Raw genomic sequence first — 11,190 nt, forward strand, 5'->3', positions numbered from 1 at the left:
TTTTATTACTGAAGAAAATTACGAATTTGTTTAATAGATAAAACTTATCATTCATCGGAGATGTATCATATCCATTTTATCACTAAATGTATCTTATCTATAAAACAAGCGACTATACAGTTTTCTCGAAAGGAACTATACAGTGTCAGTTTCAAAATAATGCAAGTGACTATACAGTTTCAACTCATAATCCGGCAATTTCAAATTACGATTGTGAAAAAGATATTGTTCTCATTAATATATATTTATATTTTAATATTTTAGCATTTATATTTGTATACAATATTTGTTTCCCATATAGAATCTTAACATTTACATCACAATTGAAAAACACCAGAATTTAAATACAAATTGTCGAATACAAATTAATATTTTACTATACAAATGCGAAATATTGAATACATTATTATAAGGTCGACGCGCGTATTGTGAAGATGAAGGACTTTATTTTTTTTATATCTAATATGCACTTTTAAAAAAATGAACATAAAACAGATAACTGATTTATTTTATTAAATTTTATTTAATTAGTCATTTAAGAGGACAATGCACAATTTGCAATTGTCACACTTCAATGTACATATGAAATATGATTACAGTCGATAATACCACTATTGGCACCTATAATTTGTTAGAGATATGCGTTCAACATACAGTGATTATGTCAAATTAATAGAATTGTTCACCCTCTTTGGGGTTACATAGGAGAATCTCATCCCGGGGGTGGGGGTGGGGTGGGGGGGGGTTAAGATCCGTTAGCTGACACACCGAGTGTTTGGCATAGTTGATATTTCCTTTCGTACACCAATGGGGTGAAAGATTCTTTTTCTCTAACCCTGTGCGCCACGGCGTTGTCTCTATCAATATCGTGTCAGCAATGCAAGCAATGATGTCATGGCGTGACCTGAATGAATTGTACAATATGCATATGAAATAGGGAACCAATAACTTCAAAACGTTCTAAGAAATAGTGATAATAAATTCAATTATCAAAATCATTGCAATTGTCAAAATCAAAGATTGCTGCTTTCTGGCCATCTTATGATTTGACCAGTACCATAACAAGGCACAAAGAGATACTTACATATTCGTGTGACTAGTCTGAAGGTCGGACGTACAAACCATGGACGTATTGTCAAACTGAAAGACTGAAAAATAAACCACTTCATTTCTTAAATAATACAAGTATCTAGTCGGAGTCCGACTCTGAACTGGAACATCGAGTGCTCTTAGCAGCTTCGAATCTGCTGTCCGGTGACAATTTATCTTCAATTCAAAGACACACAAATGAAATAAGAGTTGAAGTATGATTGATGTTGGGTTTGTTACGTTATATTAATCGTGTGTAAATGTGTGTGTATGTTGGTTTTTTTTTTAAATTTAATTTGCATTGCATCTACTGACTGCCGTAAATTGATTCATAAATTGAGAAAGTAAACGAACTAATAAACTGACGTGGCTCTATTATTTTATTACACTATTACATTTAAATTTACATTTGATGATTTGTAAATACATGTATAACGTAACAATTGAAATAAGGTTGTGATAGCACACATATACCAAACTTTACATCACGCGACTAACTTTTGAGACGACCCCGTCAGATTTCACATTCACAGCTCATTCTCACATTTACGGAAGCGTATTAGGCTCACGTACGAATATATTATTTAGGATAGCGAAAATGTTTTATTTGGCGGCCGCCAGATGATTAAGTGGCGGCCGCCAAATAATTATGTGGCGGCCGCCATTTAGGTATTTGGCGGCCGCCACTGAATTATCTGGCGTCCCGATTCTACGGGCAAAAGTAAATTAGAAGTTCGAAATTTAATGATATTTTTTCTATCTTTTTCATTCAATTTCAATAAATAATTCTCCATTTGAAAATTGTTTTTAAAAACTGTATACATTTTTTTCCTTTTGATGACAACTTCATATCATCAAACCACCTTTGAATAAATTGATCCTGAAGTATTTGTTTAATGGTAATTTTTAAATATATTTTGTTCAATGTACAAGATTACTGTATATTCCATACAAAATTTAAGCCATAAAAATATTTCGCACAAAATCGATTCATTTACAACTTATGTTTCCATTTACATGCAACTGGTTCATTAGTTTATATATTTTGCTTGACAATTTACCAGTTGAAATTAAATTATACCAAAACATGACCATTCTACATTTCATTTCAATACTCAACGCATATCTACCCAATTCACCATAGACCATAAAGTTTGGTGTACTACGTCTCAAACCTAAGAAACGTTTACAGAATTGCAAGTGATTTTTTTCAATAATAGTAATATTCTCAAAACGCCATACTTCAACAGAATATAAAAGAATAGGTTGTACAAGACTGTCAAAAATCTTCAGTTGTAAATCAACTGGCAAAGAATTTTTTTTGTAAACAAGCAAATAAAGTTGTTTTTTTTCGCCTGTTCGGCTTATTTACTTTATGCTTAAGCAAATGTACCATTATAGTTAAATAAAATGCCTAAGTATGTAGAAGATTCCTTCGTTGCAAAATAAAAAGCGCAAACGTGTTTGACACTTCCGTTTTGAGAATACAACAACTTTAGTTTTTTGCGTATTAACCTTAAGTTTTCACTCATTACAATATATTTCAAACATATTCAATAAAGTCTGTAGTCCATCTGCTGATTCGGAAATAATAACAGTGTCATCAGCATAAAGGATAAGAAACATCTTAATAAACAATCCAACATCATCACTCAAGCTTTTCATAGTTTGGAGACAACTGGCGTCGTTTTCATGAAAAAAGTCTTCTAAATCATTTAGATAAATCGCAAATAAAAAAGGTGACAAATTTCCCCTTTGTTTTAGAGCAATATTACTATCAAATATTTCTGTCAGTTCATTCCCTTTCTTGACACACGCTTTCGTGTTGGCATATAAGTTAATTATGACCTTTAGAATTTTCCCGGTTATGTTACTTTTTTAACCTTTTTCCATAATCCTATTCTTCAAACAGAGTTGAAAGCTTTTTGGAAATCTACGAAAGAGCAATATAATTTTTTCTTGAGTGATATATATATAGATATAAGGGTATGTAAAACAAAAATATTATCAACAGTAGAATGTTGCTTTCTAAAACCAGCTTGAGCACCACTTATGATATGAAGTTCATCAGATAACTTATTAAGTCTGGTATTCAAAATAGATGCGAACACTTTTCCTAAGCAAGACACCAGGCTAATCGCTCTATAATGATCTTTGGATCTCCTTTGTTTTATACAAAGGTTTTATTACAAAGGAGTAGATATGATAGGACCAGTATTTGGCCTTAATTTTTCAGGCCGAAAAACATTAACTCTGATCCACATCAATTTCACATCAATAAATACTCTCATACTTGTCATTCATCAAACCATAACTTTTTATAACCATGTACACGATGTGCTCCACCTATGACGTCATCAAATTGATGATTTTCCTCTTCTCGCAAAATTTTGCTAGAAATTCATCATCTGTAGGTTAGAAAAGGCTTGAAATGGATTTGGCCGCCACCTTGGAGCAACTTTATATTTTGCATGGATATGCGTAAATACACGATACACAACGTGTGAAAATCTCTTTCTGCTCCACGAAGGCAGCCACATTCATTTTTAGAGAAAACCACTCAAAAAGTATGAGTTTTCAAGGATTTTTGTGAAAAATGGCGGGAAACTGCATATTGATGACGTCATAGTGAACATAATTGGCACATGCAGGATATTTTCGGGATGTTATGTGTTAGCAAATATATTCAACTGTGATATGACAAAATATGTTGTTCTTTACTGGAGAATAAATTTTGCTTTTCCACGATTAAAATGTGTTTTTTTATGTATTCATTTATAAAACAGTCTATACCAACTGCCTTATTATTACTAAGATTTTTAATTGCATGCTTTATTTCATCCACAGTAATTACATCATTCAATATATCATCAAACAAACCATCGTTTACATCATCTAAGTCAAAATGTTCGTCTGTATTATCTCCCTTGTTAAGATTTTTGAAATAATCATTTGACCTCCAATATCATTTAATAACCTCCAAAATGCTTTTGGGTTACATGTCGCAGTATGTCTTATTTCGTTCTGTTTATTCTCTTTATGCGTCATGAAATGTTTATTTAAAGTTTGTCTATACTTTTTGCTTGCATGTTTTAATGTTGATTTATTGTCTAAATTTTTACAATGTTTATATTTATTTTTAGCTGCATGAAAATCTTTTCTTCTGTTACGACAATCACTCCCAAACCAAGGTTTATTATTGGTTTGGCTAATATACTTTGCACTATTTTTGTACCTTTTTAGCAGATGTCTTAAATAGATCACTGATATCATTTACAACATTATCGATATCCTTAGATGTGATATTGTTATTCTCCTTCTTAGTTAAGGATTCTAACTGTTCATTTATAATATCTAATTGTTCACAGCAGTCTTCTTGTACATAATTATAAAAGGATTGTTGTTTATCTGCTCTCCATTTAATGTAAGCATTATCTTTAGATAAGTTTAGATCATCCTCTCTTGGTGAAGGTTCAGTATTATTTTTACTACTTAAACGAAATACAATTTTACTATGTACATCAGAGAGTAAAGGGTCAAAAGCCATTACATCAAAATCAGTGATTAATTCAAAGAAATTAGATGGTACTCTTAAATAGTCTACAACACTTGTGTCGTTACAAGTATATTTAGAACTATTGAATATAAATGATTTTTTTACATTACATGTATATATGAAAATATATCTAGTTATTGAATAATGCAACGTTTCATGTACTACAGTCCCGTGATAATAAGAAATTTAAAAACGTAAATATTACCCCAATCGGATTGTGTATAGAATAGAGATGGCGTAGAGAGATAATAGCAATGCGTGAAATCTCAGAATCTTGAAATAAATGTGTACATATTTTGTTTGAAGAGTGAATAGAAAGATACGAAAAAGAAAACAGATCAATAATGTTACACGTGCATGTCAGCTAGTGGATGGATATGTGTACAGACGATTTAAATGTACCTTCTAGCAAGGTAACTGAGCAAGAGTTTAACAATACCGATTGATATTGGCCTTGATAGTATGTTCTGACCAACCCCAGCAGACTTTATTTACCTTTTGGATAAATTTTATTAATTTGGTATGACGGCCATGTCTGTGTTGACATTCGCGGGTGTTGGCGACACAGTTAGTAATTGATTTGTACGTTAATGGTCCTAGCTTTTCACACCTCTCCGTCCACTTCCGACCCGACATCTCACCACCCACATATCGGGGTGAAACAGTTAAATGTATACGTGGACAGCTGTGTGACCAATATTCCTATTTTATGATATTTTTACTACGTATCAGTCCATCTATTTAGTGGTATAAATTGCTTTGATAGTGTCTCCCATTTATCTACTCTTTGACCGAAATTTGCCCCCACAGGCACTACTTGTCATTACCTTAGCATTTAGAAATGTTGTTTATTTTGTAAGTCTTTAATTGACCATTATGTATTGTGAACCAAAGTTTGAAGGCGTTTACCCATGCATGAAAAGGACGTATCAAACAGGTTGATTAATTACAGACCAGTTATGTTATTTACTTTAAATGTAATCTGCCAACTTTTATATGCCTGTTGGTATGCGGAACCGGAAGTAACCAAACATGAAGCGCGTCAAATGGCGCTTGTTATAGAATTGTTAAGATTCAAGTATCATATCGAATTGATATAGTCAGGTCAGATGAACTTGTAACGTAACATAACACGACGTCACATAAATGATGACATTTCAACAATTCCATTACTGCCAGGTACAGTACCACGAGATGTAACTGCCAGTTACAGTAACACGAGATGTTACTACTAGTTACAGTACCACGAGATGTTACTACTAGTTACAGTAACACGAGATGTTACTGCCAGTTACAGAACCACTAGATGTTACTACCAGTTACAGTACCACTAGATGTTACTACCAGTTACAGTACCACTAGATGCTACTGCCAGTTACAGTACCACGAGATGTTACTGCCAGTTACAGTACCACGAGATGTTACTACCTGTTACAGTACAACTAGATGTTACTACCAGTTACAGTACCACTATATGTCACTGCCAGTTACAGTACCACTAGATGCTACTACCAGTTACAGTACCACGAGATGTTACTATTAGTTACAGTACCACGAGATGTTACTACCAGTTACAGTACAACTAGATGTTACTACCAGTTACAGTACCACTATATGTTACTAACAGTTACAGTACCACGAGATGTTACTGCCAGTTACAGTACCACGAAATGTTACTACCAGTTACAGTTCCACCAGATGTTACTGCCAGTTACAGTACCACTAGATGGTACTGCCAGTTATAGTTCCACCAGATGTTACTACCAGTCACAGTACCACTAGATGTTACTACCAGTTACAGTACCACTAGATGTTACTGCCAGTTACGTACCACTTGATGTTACTACCAGTTACAGTACCACTAGATGTCACTACAAGTTACAGTACCACGAGATGTTACTACCAGTTCCAGTTCAACCAGATGTTACTACCAGTTAAAGTACCACTAGATGTTAGTACCAGTTACAGTTCCACCAGATGTTACTACCAGTTACAGTACCACCAGATGTTACTACCCTTACAGTACCACTAGATGTTACTACCAGTTACAGTTCCACCAGATGTTACTACCAGTTACAGTACCACTAGATGTTGGTACCAGTTACAGTACCACTAGATGTTGGTACCAGTTACAGTACCACTAGATAATATTACCAGTTACAGTACCACTATATGTTACTACCAGTTACAGTACCACAAGAAGTTACTGCCAGTTACAGTACCACTAGATGTTACTGCCAGTTACAGTACCACTAGATGTTGGTACCAGTTACAATACCACGAGATAATATTACCAGTTACAGTACCACTAGATGGTACTACCAGTTACAGTACCACAAGAAGTTACTGCCAGTTACAGTACCACTAGATGCTACTACCAGTTACAGTACCACGAGATGTTACTATTAGTTACAGTACCACGAGATAATATTACCAGTTACAGTACCACAAGAAGTTACTACCAGTTACAGTACCACCAGATGTTACTACCAGTTACAGTACCACTAGATAATATTACCAGTTACAGTACCACTAGATGTTACTACCAGTTACAGTACCACAAGAAGTTACTGCCAGTTACAGTACCACTAGATGTTGGTACCACATACAATACCACGATATAATATTACCAGTTACAGTACCATTAGATGTTACTACCAGTTACAGTACCACAAGAAGTTACTGCCAGTTACAGTACCACTAGATGGTACTGCCAGTTATAGTTCCACCAGATGTTACTACCAGTTACAGTACCACTAGATGTTACTAACAGTTACATTATCACTAGATGTTACTACCAGTTACAATTCCATCAGATGTTACTACCAGTTACAGTACCACTAGATGTTACTACCAGTTACAGTACCACTAGATGTTACTACCAGTTACAGTACCACTAGATGTTACTGCCAGTTACAGTACCACTAGATGTTACTACCAGTTACAGTACCACTAGATGTTACTGCCAGTTACAGTACCACTAGATGTTACTGCCAGTTACAATACCACTAGATGTTACTACCAGTTACAGTACCACTAGATGTTACTAACAGTTACATTATCACTAGATGTTACTACCAGTTACAATTCCACCAGATACTACTACCAGTTACAGTACCACTAGATGTTACTACCAGTTACATTACCACTAGATGCTACTACCAGTTACAGTACCACTAGATGGTACTGCCAGTATACACTGTACTCCATACCAGATGTATCACATCAGTTACAGTACCACTGTTACTGCCAGTTATAGTTCCACCAGATGTCACTACCAGTTACAGTACCACTAGATGTTACTGCCAGTTACAATACCACTAGATGTTACTACCAGTTACAATACCACTAGATGCTACTACCAGTTACAATACCACTAGATGCTACTTCCAGTTACAATACCACTAGATGCTACTGCCAGGTACAGTACCACTAGATGTTACTGCCAGGTACAGTACCACTAGATGTTACTGCCAGTTACAGTACCACTAGATGTTACTGCCAGTTACAGTACCACTAGATGTTACTGCCAGTTACAGTACCACTAGATGTTACTGCCAGTTACAGTACCACTAGATGTTACTAACAGTTACAGTACCACTAGATGGTACTGCCAGTTATAGTTCCACCAGATGTCACTACCAGTTACAGTACCACTAGATGTTACTGCCAGTTACAATACCACTAGATGTTACTACCAGTTACAATACCACTAGATGCTACTACCAGTTACAATACCACTAGATGCTACTACCAGTTACAATACCACTAGATGCTACTTCCAGTTACAATACCACTAGATGCTACTGCCAGGTACAGTACCACTAGATGTTACTGCCAGGTACAGTACCACTAGATGTTACTGCCAGTTACAGTACCACTAGATGTTACTGCCAGTTACAGTACCACTAAAAGTTACTGCCAGTTACAGTACCACAAGATGTTACTGCCAGTTACAGTACCACTAGATGTTACTGCCAGGTACAGTACCACTAGATGTTTGTTACATTTGAACAAACATGGTAGCCCTTCATTCCAGCAGATTACAGGCCTAGTATAAGATCTCTAGACATCTTAGGTATTCACAAGAAGTCGTTTTAATATTTTAGCCTATTTGACCATTATGGCTTTGAATGAAAAGTTCATTCATTTTTAACAAATTTGGTACCTTCATTTCAGCATGCCGCAAGCCAAATATGAGTAGCATGGGCGTTTCTGTTCTTGAAAAGAAGTTGTTTAAAAATTAAAGCCTTTTTGACCCCTGTGACCTTGAATGAAGATCAATGTAATTCACTTTAATAGACTTAGTAGCGCTTCAAGCCAGCATGTCACAAGACCTGTCACAGTCTAATATAACGTTTCTAGGCCTCTTAGTTATTCACAAGAAGTTGTTAAAGATTTTATCCTATTAAACCCCTGTGACCTTGAATGAACCAAATATATTTAAACTTTGTAGACTAACATTGGAAATATCTCGGACAATCTGAAAAATGAGCTTGATTCAAACAGTAATTTACGGACTTATTGCCCTTTGCACTAATAATTACGATTGGTCCTTGTAAATACGATAGTTTGAGTAAATATGCTCCAGCTCAATTTAAACTTTGTATGTAAACTAACATTGGAAAGATCTTGAACGAGTTCGAAAATCAGCTTGTTTCGACTCTAACTTAATTACAGAGTTATTGCACTTTACGATACTAATTATTGAACCTTGTGAACACGATAATACCAGTTAATATGCACCAACCTTAATGAAACTTTGTGTGTAGAGCTATTTCATGTAAAAAAGACATCAGTTGGCTAGTAATTGACATAGCTATTTTTATCAAATATCATGTAACCGTAAAGGGCCCGTGGGCCTCTTGTTAATCATGGAGCTGAAGGTTGGGGGTTTCATAAGGCTCCTGACATTGAAAATCATTGAAGTTTTTGTATTTGGCATTAAAAAACTGCAGCAAATTTTATGGTTTATCAAGAATTAAGGAAAATGTCTTCTGAAATAGGGAGAAAACTGAAAATTTTCAAATATTGGATTAAATTTAAACAGACTGACAACTGTGCTTTGAATGCATGCTATCAGGAAATATTAGAAGTGAATGATTGGATGAAGTAGGAAATGAATTATTTAGGATAGGGTAGGGTATATGTGGCCGTTTGGGGATTTATATACAACTGACTATATAATCAATGTTATAAAATATAAATTATCTGATATGTTCAAGCAGGAATGTATAAAAAAAACTTCATCTTCATATTGTTCATTGTACAAGTTTATTGGTCAAAATTTCCGCTTACAACCTTATTTAACAAAACCAATTGGTTTCATGAATTTAAAAGAAATAACAAAAATACAAATTAAATATTGAAACGGGCAGGTACAACAATTTAGAAAGATATGAAAGAACATCCAGGAACTGTAACAGCGAGAACATTGAAGATGAATTTCCTTTTAAAATGTGTGTGTTATCTAATTTTAAGAAAATGTTTTATGAAGAAATAATATTTCACTAGACCGAGTGTGTACAAATTAATTTAACTTTTAGAAACAGAGAACAAAAAAGAGTTATCAAATTTAGCAAAGTATATCAATTTAAGTTATACAATAAGAAATAACATGTTAAAAGTTAAAATTAGCATAGTCTTAAGGGTCAAAGTATTCCAAACCTACTGATTATCGTCTATACCTCCGTCCCACTAGTTCTCATCCCTCGCATTCCTCCAGAAGCATTCCCTATTCACAAGCTTTACGAATCCGTCGAATAGTGTCCGATAATACCACCTTCGAACGCCGGTGCGAAGAGATGAAACGCCACCTTCTCTCTAGAGGATACAAATTGGATCTGATCGACCAAGAAATCGAGAAGGTCCGCGCCCTAGATAGAGCCAATCTCCTCATATACCAAACCAGAACTACCACTCAATGTGTTCCCTGTGTGGTAACATTCCATCCTAAGGAACCACTGAAAAATCATTTAGTTAGCAACAAAACTTAGGCGGATTTTCCCAGAACCACCGCTACTAGCCTACCGCAGACAAAAAGATGTAAAAGACATTGTAGTGAGCAGCAAACTTCCTTCTCTTGCTAATGCTGCTGGTCTATCAAACAGAACATTTCAACTTACCCAGCCATAGTTGGAAAGACATGCAGATGATTGCAATTGAGCACTGTTCCTACTGGACACAAACCAAGTGTCAATCGAGAGAGAGAGATTCTGGATTACCTATCTACAGACCCGCTATCCCAAAGGATAGCGTTTTTAGCGTTCTGTCGAACAGCATGGATACATTTTGGTAGATCCGGCCTTCGGCTGCCACTTGCTGAAAGGGTTCATTGTGCAGTATAGTTAAATATTTGTCTACTTTGTCCCGCATTATTGTTCGTATCCAATTATGTAATCGTGTTCGTTTTGTATGTCTTGATAAAGGGGCAGATCGCCTGGAAAATTTGACAATTTTTTTTGTCCACACGTTTGGAATTACTTCCTTGTCCCATACTCTAGTCTTATGTATACTTACGAGGGTTGTTGTGTGTGAGGGTGTAC

General features: G+C 35.1%; 1 long non-coding RNA gene across 1 annotated transcript; it reads right to left on the reverse strand.

The window, feature by feature from the left end:
• Window positions 1-753: 753 nt before the first annotated feature.
• Window positions 754-10,922, reverse strand: LOC138320104 (uncharacterized). The gene is made up of 3 exons (XR_011208096.1): window positions 10,771-10,922; window positions 1,085-1,148; window positions 754-904 (listed from the first exon to the last, which is right to left on the reverse strand). It is a non-coding gene; the product is annotated as an uncharacterized lncRNA (long non-coding RNA).
• Between the last annotated feature and the right edge of the window lie 268 nt (window positions 10,923-11,190).

Source organism: Argopecten irradians, chromosome 3 (genome assembly GCF_041381155.1).
Source record: "Argopecten irradians isolate NY chromosome 3, Ai_NY, whole genome shotgun sequence".
NCBI lineage: Eukaryota > Metazoa > Mollusca > Bivalvia > Pectinida > Pectinidae > Argopecten > Argopecten irradians.